General features: G+C 50.0%; 1 protein-coding gene across 1 annotated transcript in view; it reads left to right on the top strand.

Annotated features, from left to right (window-relative positions):
• Positions 1-8187: 8187 nt before the first annotated feature.
• Positions 8188-9239, top strand: part of STMN4 (stathmin 4) — a 20006-nt gene continuing 18954 nt past the window's right edge. Inside the window, exon 1 of the mRNA XM_007466171.1 lies at positions 8188-8276. The gene's annotated coding sequence lies outside the window, so the exon portion shown is untranslated. The remainder of the gene's footprint in view (positions 8277-9239) is intronic.

Raw genomic sequence — 9239 nt, forward strand, 5'->3', positions numbered from 1 at the left:
AAGAGGGGGAGAGGGAGAGAAAAATCCACTGCTCAGATTCTGTTGGTTTCCTAGTTCCTAGTTCCAGCCCAGCTGTTCTTTTGTGTTCACTTCTATACGATAGCCCGGTAAACTTGAATGAACTTCCTGTTTTTGCCTATGGTAATTTGGAGTAGTTTCCTGTTAATCTGAAGCCAAAAGACTCTGAATAAAATGCAACCTGGTATCAGGAAATGAAGTTGCCCATAACCACAGAACTGGCCCATTTCAGGGCTTGGGAACGGTAAGGATTCCTCCATCCCGGGACACGGAGGAATGTTAATGGAACAGAGACTAAAGCAGCCAGTGAAATTGGTGTCAGTTGTTTCAGGGACTTCAATAGTTTTCCTTTTGAGGCTGAGACTTTAGGAGGCCGCCTTGAAGGATGTCTGACCATGCTGGCGACTCCTTGGGACTTCAGTATGGTGCACGGGAGACATGCACCAGTCTGAGGCTGCCTGGCTTAAAATGGATGGGGGAAAACAGGTCAGTTATGCAACTCTGCTCCTGGAAGTCCTTTCTGCTTATAGTATAGGAGCTGAGACCACTTTTGGTCCGTTTTCAAAATTCATCGTAGGACTTACTGAGCTGCAGCACTTCCACTCTGTGGGACAACCTACATTGAGAGCTAAACGTGGTGAATCAGTTATGAAACAGTGATGTCCTAGCGCTTGGAAAGAGGACATCTGGGATGTGCCAGGGGTGTTGGGGATTCCTGATCTTTCAACGCTTCTTCCAAGTCTGTCTGCTGCACCCTCTTGCAGGACAGAGGTGCTGACACCTGCCACTGTGAAGCACTCCTTAGGACAGGTTTTGGATGTTCTATTGAGCTAAAGAGGTGAAACAGGCTCTCTGCTTCCCTCTTGCACCCTAAGGTGAAACCCATTAAGCAGAGAACTGGGCACAGCCCTTCTAAGAAACTGAAGCCCACCATGCATGGCCCACCTCTGACTGCCCAGCTGAACAAGACGTCTAGAAAAGGCATCCTACAAGTTGAATTTCTCTAACTTAACGGGCTGCCAGTTAAGGTCTTACAGGCATTACACTGCCAGGAAACCTCAAGCCTGGAGAACAGGGTCTTTGGAGGGACACAAATCCACGCCCCGGGGCTTTTTGATCCCTCAGGCAAACCCAGGCTCAAGCTCAGAGGCTGCCAGCTCCATTCAGAAGGTGTCACACGCCCCACAGCTAAGTCCTTCCCAGTCTCCTTCCAGGGGTGGCCCTGGAGGACCCAGGACAAGGGCCAGGTCCTCGGGGGAGGAACCTGGAGTGGCTCTACCAGAGAACCAAGGAGCTCATCCTGCAGGATTCAACAGGCGATGGCCACACACTTCATCAGATAACCAGTGACCGACTTGGGGCTGCTGTCTTGGAGGCCCCCTCTGTCTTCATTTTTAAGTGGAGGCTTTGTGGTTATTGTCTGGTCTCTCTCCCTGCATTCTGTATCAGATGGGATATAGGTGGCAGGTTTTTGTCATGTCCTCTACAGACTGAACAGGCTTGGGACTGACTTGGAGAAGGAGGCGTTGTCTGGGAATAGAGCCTCAGTGGGAGAGGTGAAGGTGTTGACGTTGGCAGGCACATCCGTGCTGCGTGACCCCCTGCCATGGGATGAGGCAGGACTCCAGGCCCAGACAGGCCTGGTTCATTTTGTTTTCCTGGAAATTTTGAATTGAATCAAAGAGAGCTAATGGATTTCTCTGTGTGGCCCAACTACAAAGTATACCAGCAAGGCCAGAGGCAACGGGGTCCCTCATGGCCGTGAAGCAGGCACACACACAGAGCAGCAGAGACAGTAGTCTACAAAGAGAGAAGGAAGCACCTTTGCAAAGAGGAGAGACAGAGACAGAGATAAAGATAGAGAGATACAGAAAGAGAGAGACAGGGAGACAGACTGATTCTTGATTGCTTTCCTGCTGTTTGTTTCCTGGGGGGAGGTGTTGCACCCTGCTTTGGACTCCATCCCTGATACTCCCTCCGCCTTAAAAACAAACTTTTAGGGCTTCCCTGGGGGCGCGGTGGTTGAGAGTCCGCCTGCCGATGCAGCGGACACGGGTTCGTGCCCCGGTCCGGGAAGATCCCACGTGCCGCGGAGCAGCTGGGCCCGTGAGCCATGGCCGCTGAGCCTGTGCATCCGGAGCCTGTGCTCCGCAACGGGAGAGGCCACAACAGTGAGAGGCCCGTGTACCACACACACACACACACACACACACACAAACAAAAAACCCCAAACTTTTAGTTGTGAAATAATTATAGATCCAGAGGAAGTTGCAAGACAGGACAGGGAGGTCCCATGTGTCCGTCAGTGTTTCGCCCACGGTTACAATTTACATAACTGTAATATAATATCAAAGCAGGAAATTGACATCAGTATAATGTGTGCTATTTTATCACGTGTGGATTTGTGTAACCACCACTGCAGTCAAGATACAGAACTATGCATCCCATAAAGATCTTACTGCTACCTCGATATAGTCACCCCTCCTCCCACCATTCCTAATCCCCAGCAACTACCAATCTGTTTTTCATCTCTATAATTTCATTATTTTGAGAATATTCCACGAGTGGAATCACAGTTTGTGACTTTCTGAGACTGGCTTCTTTTCCTCAGCATAATTCCCTTGAGATCCATCCAAGTTAGGGTGTGTATCACTAGTCCACTCACGTTATTGATGACTAGTAGCCCATGGCACGGATGGACCAGGGTTTTTTGAACCATTCACCCAGGGAGGGACATTTTGGTTGTTTCCAGTTTGGGGCTATTATAAATAAAGCTGCTGTGAGCATTTGTGTACAGGTTTTCGTGTGAACTTGTATTCATTTCTCTGGGAATAATGCCAGGAGTGCAATTATGGTGAGCGTACGTTTTGTTTTTTTTTAAGAAACTGACTATTTTCTGGAGTGACTTACCATTTTATGTTCACAGCAGCTGTGCACGAGAATTCCAATTTCTCTGCATCCTTGCCAGCATTTGGTATCGTCATTTTTTATTTTACCTGCTCTCATAGGTGTAGAGTGATATCTCCTGGTGGTCTTAAATTTTATTTCCTTTATTGCTAGTAATGTTGAACATTTTTTCACAGGTATGTTTGTTGTCTGCATGCCCTAATTGATGAAATGTCTCTTCATATCTTTTGCTCATTTTCTTTTTTTTTAATTTATTTATTTTATTTATTTAGTTTTGGCTGCATTGGGTCTTCATTGCTGTATGCAGGCTTTCTCTAGTTGTGGCGAGCGGGGGCTGCTCTTTGTTGCGGGGCATGGGCTTCTCATTGCGGTGGCTTCTCTTGTTGCGGAGCACGGGCTCTAGGTGCGTGGGCTTCAGTAGATGTGGCACATGGGCTCAGTAGTTGTGGCTCGCGGGCTCTAGAGGGCAGGCTCAGTAGTTGTGGCGCACAGGCTTAGTTGCTCCGCTGCTTGTGGGATCTTCCCGGACCAAGGATTGAACCCGTGACCCACGCATTGGCAGGTGGATTCTTAACCACTGCGCCACCAGGGAAGCCCTGCCCATTTCTAACTGATGTGTGTGTGTGTTTACTCTCAAGTTTGTTTGTTTGTTTGTTTTGGATGAGGATGCATCTCCTCCAACATCTTTTTTTTTTTTTAGTATTTTATAATTGAATTTAGTTATTTGTTTATTTTATTATTGGGGTATAGTTGTTTTACAATGTTATGTTAGTTTCTACTGTACAGTGAAGTGGAGTTCCCTGTGCTATATAGCAGGTTCTTACTAGTTATCTATTTTACACATATTAGTGTATATATGTCAATCCCAGTACTATTAAGTTTTGATATAAATTATCTTGTTTTGTTAACAAGTTTGAAATGGGCTGTTGCTACTTGCAAACTTATAGGTAGTCTACTTTGTATTTAGTGACAATCATAATAACATCTAATGTTTATTGAGCACACACTGTGTCAGGCACTGTCCTAAGTGACTCCCAGGTTTTAGCTCACTGGATATTCGTTGTTTACAAACATCATATATTGTTGTTCTAAACATTACCCGCTGTTACAATTTAGTTTACAAATAACTGTCAGCACAAACAAACAGCTCTGGCATTGCCTAAATTCAAATTGGCTGAGTTTATTTGTGTTCCAGTTGATTGAAAAAATTCTAAGGCACTGATACACAAGTCAGGATAGCCGCTCTTCAAGTGGAATAACAGTGCTCACAGTTAAAACATATCACATAGTACACACCTTTGTATTTGTTTTAAGTAAATATCTGACCTTGTTCAGTTCGACACATTCTACAAAAAAAAAATCCCCCAAACTTTAGTTTCCTCCTAAAACAAGGGCAGAAAATAAATGCCCATTTACATTACATAGTTTCTTTTTTTATGTTTTATTTTTATTTTTTAACGCCTTTATTGGATTATAATTGCTTTACAATGTTGTGTTAGTTTCTACTGTACAACAAAGTGAATCAGCCATATGTATACATATATCCCCTCCCTCTTGAGCCTCCCTCCTACCCTCCCCCATTACATAGTTTTTAAAAACCCGCATTGGTGTGAGTGAAGCAGATACACATGCAGTGATCAGATATTCTGAGTTCCTGGATGAGGTTGGGACCATATTTCCTGAGGTTTGGAAAGAGATGGGAAGTTTGTTCAGGGTCCCCAAGGTGACTGCACAGTTGGCCAAACAGGAGAACCACCCTGTGACGGGCAGGGCCCCTTTGGGGACTGGACGCGCTCCTCTGTGCCCCGGGGCTGTCAGTGTGAGTTACTGGCGAGTCATTGAGCAGGATTGCCCTTGGGCACCTGGCTTCTGGATGATCAATCATCTGTGCTGCTGCTTCTTTTCACACTTCCAATCAACAGGAGGATGCAGAGCCCATTCCCACATGTTAGACAGTCACGTTTCCACCCTTGGAAGAGGCAAATGAATGGGGTCCCCATGGTGCAGCCGGGCAGCACATGGGATTCAGGGAGTGACCACACATGCCATTGCCACAGTGAAGGGTGGTGTCAGCAGAGTGAAGCTGCAGATCTGCACATCATGGACCCAAGTCACTTTGACCAATATCCAGCTGCTGCGTTTCGATGGATTGATCACAGTCAGCTGTCCCAACCCCCAGCAGACCCAGCACGTCCAGGAACATCCTCTGCCCTGCCCGTCTTTCTCAGCGAAGTTCACGGAAGCTTTGGACACTGAGGTGTGAGGTGCACGCAGCCCACCCACCCTCCCCTCCATCTGTTCCCTGGGCACCGCCCCCACCCCCAGCCCTCTGAGCCTCCCAGCTTTGACCTTGCTCTTTTCTCTCCTCACCCTTTGTCCTTTGGACTTGATGCTTGGTCCATTTTCTTACAAACCGTGTTTCTTTCTTTGCTCCGTCACCATGTTGCCTCATGCCACGTCAGGGAGGCAGCCCTGGGACTCTCCCTTCCAATAAGGTTCCAGGGGTGGTTCTACCCACTCTCCCTCTTCCCAATATTCTTTTCTCTCCCCCTCCCCGCAGTTCAACTCCAGGCCTCACCACTTACCAGCTAGGCTGTTTGCAAGTTACCTTTCCCATCTGACTCTGTTTCTTTTTCTTTTTCTTTTTCTTTTTCTTTTTTTGCGGTACGCGGGCCTCTCACTGTTGTGGCCTCTCCCGTTGCGGAGCACAGGCTCCGGACGCGCAGGCTCAGCGGCCCAGCCGCTCCGCGGCACGTGGGATCTTCCCGGACCGGGGCACGAACCCGTGTCCCCTGCATCGGCAGGCAGACTCCCAACCACTGCGCCACCAGGGAAACCTCTGACTCTGTTTCTTGTATAAATGGGGTCCTTTTTCGTGAGTCCCTTTCTCACAAGGCTGTTGTGAGATTTATGGATTATGTTACACCAAGGGCTGTGAGGAGAAGGAATCCTTGTTTAATGGGCACATATGTTCAGTTTGGGAAGATGAAACGTTCTGGAGATGGATGGCAGCACGTCATTGTAAATATATTTATATATCCCATCACATCTTAGTACTCAGATCGTAACTAGATAATTCTAGAAATGGGCAGCCCTCCCCCTTTCTGTCCCCCATCTTGGTCTCTGCTCGCAGGTCGTGACGACCTGTCCCCCACTCCCTTGTCCCAGCCCCACCCTCTTATCAGTCAGTCAGGGGTACTCACAGAGCACTCTGCTTCCCCAGCAGAGGAGGATGGCTCACTGGCTGCCATCACCATGGCAACTCACTGCCTTCTACCCCCCTCCCCTCACTTTCCAGAGCCGACAGATTTGTGGAGTTCCAGACTTCTCAGGGCTGGGAGGGAAGAAGAAAGAGACTGGGGGAGGGGAGAGAAGCTCCCTTGACTACAGGGGCAGCCACAGGGTTCAGGTCGGCTTGGAAACTCCATCCCAGCCAGGTATGCAGTGTGGCCTCTGTTGTCCCCGCCTGCTGAGGAAACCTTTTAGGTAGCCCTAGGCACTCCTGATTCCCTCTGAGATGGGCCAGCATGGGGCCCGAGGGTGATGGGCTAGTGGCGTGTGGCATGCATGGTAGGTAAGCGTGATGTTCAAACAGAAGATGGGTCTCTTCTGCTGCTCTTGCAGCACTGCTGGTTCTATCTATGATTACACTTTAGAACCAGTGGCGATGAGCTTTGCAAATGCCAAAGGCTGTCGGGGGGCGTTCGTTATTCTGGCCACTCCCAGTGTGGTTGGCCAGAGCGGAGCAGACTTATGAAAGGTCTCCCCTCCTGAAGTGAAGTGGGGGGCTTGGTGATACACGTCCACATGGGACCTCCATGGGTGGAGGGTGACGGTAGCGCAACACTGTGAATGTACTTAATGCCACTGAACGGCACACTTAAAAATGTGAAATGGGACTTCCCTGGTGGCGCAGTGGTTGAGAGTCCGCCTGCCAATACAGGGGACACAGGTTCGAGCCCTGGTCCAGGAAGATCCCACATGCTGTGGAGCAACTAAGCCTGTGAGCCACAACTACTGAGCCTGCGCTCTAGAGCCCGTGTGCCACAACTACTGAAGCCCCCGTGCCTAGAGCCCGTGCTCCGCAACAAGAGAAGACACCGCAACGAGAAGCCCGCGCACCGCAACAAAGGGTAGCCCTCACTCGCCGCAACTAGAGAAAGCCCGAGCACAGCAATGAAGACCCAACACAGCCATAAATACATTTATTTTTAAAAATGGTCGAAATGGTAAATTTTATGTTATGTGTATTTTACCACAATAACAAAAATCACTGCCCGCAAAAAAGGGGGGAGGTGAGGCTGGTTGGCGGCCAGGTGGCTAGCTGTTCCTGCCGTGGAGGTGGGAGGACGCAGGGCTTCCTCAAGAAGGCTTTGATGGGGAGCAGTGTTCTGCAGTGCTCCATAGACCTCTGCACCCCTAACTGCCTCACTCTGCCACCTCCAGCCAACTGGCTGAGGGTGGGCAGGCTGAGAGGTTTGTGTCCTGGGCTCCCTGCCCCCATTTGCTGAAGCCACCACGGAGGACCCGTCACCTCCCTGTAGGGTTCCATCTCATTTAGGAATCACCAGGGTGGTGATGACTTTGAGCTTCAGTCATGGTCCCCCTTCCTCTGGAAGGTGCAGGTGGGCGAGGTGGGCTGTGAGGACCCACCAGTGCTGGCCAGGTGGCCACAGCAAATGTGTGGGCCATGTGCCAGCCAGGCGACGAGAGGGAAGCGTTGTTCTCCTGGGACCCCTGTGCCATGCCCACATCAGCTCCAGGGCCCGGGGTACCTGCAGCCCCTCCTTGCCTTCTGATTCACTGTTCAAACCCACCAGCCCTTCTGACAGAGCTAGAAGCAGACACCAAGCCCTCCAGGGAGCTATTTTTAGGGTTCGTCTGTTCTTTCTGATTTCTCCTCTAGATTCCATATTCTCCCACCCCCAGATCCGAAAAAGGTAAAGAATCTGGAAATCATCAATCATTCCCTCTGTCTAGGTGCTCTTTCTTCACTGGGCAGCTCGGTTTGCAAGCTGGGCTCTCACCCTCACCTTCCCGTACCACTCCCTCTTTCTTTCTTCATCCCCACCCTCACCCTCTGGTTCACCAGCTCCAGAGGCAGCACAGAAAGCAAGCTATTTGACATCATCTTCTACTCCCCGGCCTGCTAAGAGTTACTCACTCAGGCAATCCCTGCTCCGCCAGAGGAGACTGTCCAATTGCCAAGCAACCCACTGTTGGCCAATCACGGAGCTTGGAGGTGATGTCATGGCAAGAGCTGAGCAGTGGTGCTGATGTGGAGAGAAGCCCAGGGTACCACTAATTGAGGGAGTGAAGAAGGGAGCAGCTCACTTCTAACTGGACTGCAGGTAAGTAGAAATAGAATGCAAATTATTTGAGGCTTTTCAGACAAAAGAAAACAAAAACGAAAACAACCCAGCAGCTGCAGAGAGAAGCAAGGAGTCTGGCACCTATTGTGTTGCCTTTCGGTTTCACTCAATCAATTAAACTTTGTCAAATCCTGGTGGAAACGGGGCGAGGTGAAAAGGATGGTGCCTGGCAGAGGGGCGAGGGTGAGCTCCAGGTGTTTCTTCTATTCTGGAGCTCAGGGGACAGAGGGTGGGTGGGAATCGCCAGTTTCTTTCAGATCGGATGTCCACTGTGAGTTCTTTCTGCATAAAAACGTTTTGTTGCTGAGGCAGAAAGGTTTTGTTCAGAGTCTGGCTTTCCCTGGAGCGGCTCTGGCCCACCAGAGCACTTTCAAGCTGGACGCTGCCCTGTGGTTTACATTGCCTTTCTCAGCCACAGCTGTTCTGTCTCCTTTTCCCATTTGCATCATCCTTTGCTTTCTCCTCTGTCTGCACTGGGTTACTTTTTTCTCCTGGTTCTAAGGGTACAATGAGATCACCATCTCTTCTCGCCCCGCCCAACCCTGAGGTCAACCTGGTCCTACCTGGGCAGGGATGGCTGGCTGTAAAGCTGCGAACTGCTGGAACCTACACCTGCCACACCCTGGTCCCTGCCTGTGACCCAGCCGCCCACCCCTGGCGCTCAGCCCGCCGCCCTGGCCAGGAGTTTAGGCATTGTCCCCACCTCATCCCCAGGAACCAGGGATTTGACAGCCAGTGGCCAGCTCTTTCCCCACGTGGTGGTGCTGCCTTTGTTTTATTCCTCTTGGAAGGCACGGTCAGGTGTGAAGGAGTCTCATTGTCCTGAAAAGGGCAGGTCTCCAGGACCCTCTTGGGTGGCTCAGAAACATCCAGGCAGCACGTCTCGAAATACCTTGTGCAGGGACCCCCATGTCTCAAGACCAAGAGAATAGTGGGGGGGGG

Source organism: Lipotes vexillifer, unplaced genomic scaffold (genome assembly GCF_000442215.2).
Source record: "Lipotes vexillifer unplaced genomic scaffold, Lipotes_vexillifer_v1.1 scaffold308, whole genome shotgun sequence".
In the NCBI taxonomy this organism is placed as follows: Eukaryota; Metazoa; Chordata; class Mammalia; order Artiodactyla; family Lipotidae; genus Lipotes; species Lipotes vexillifer.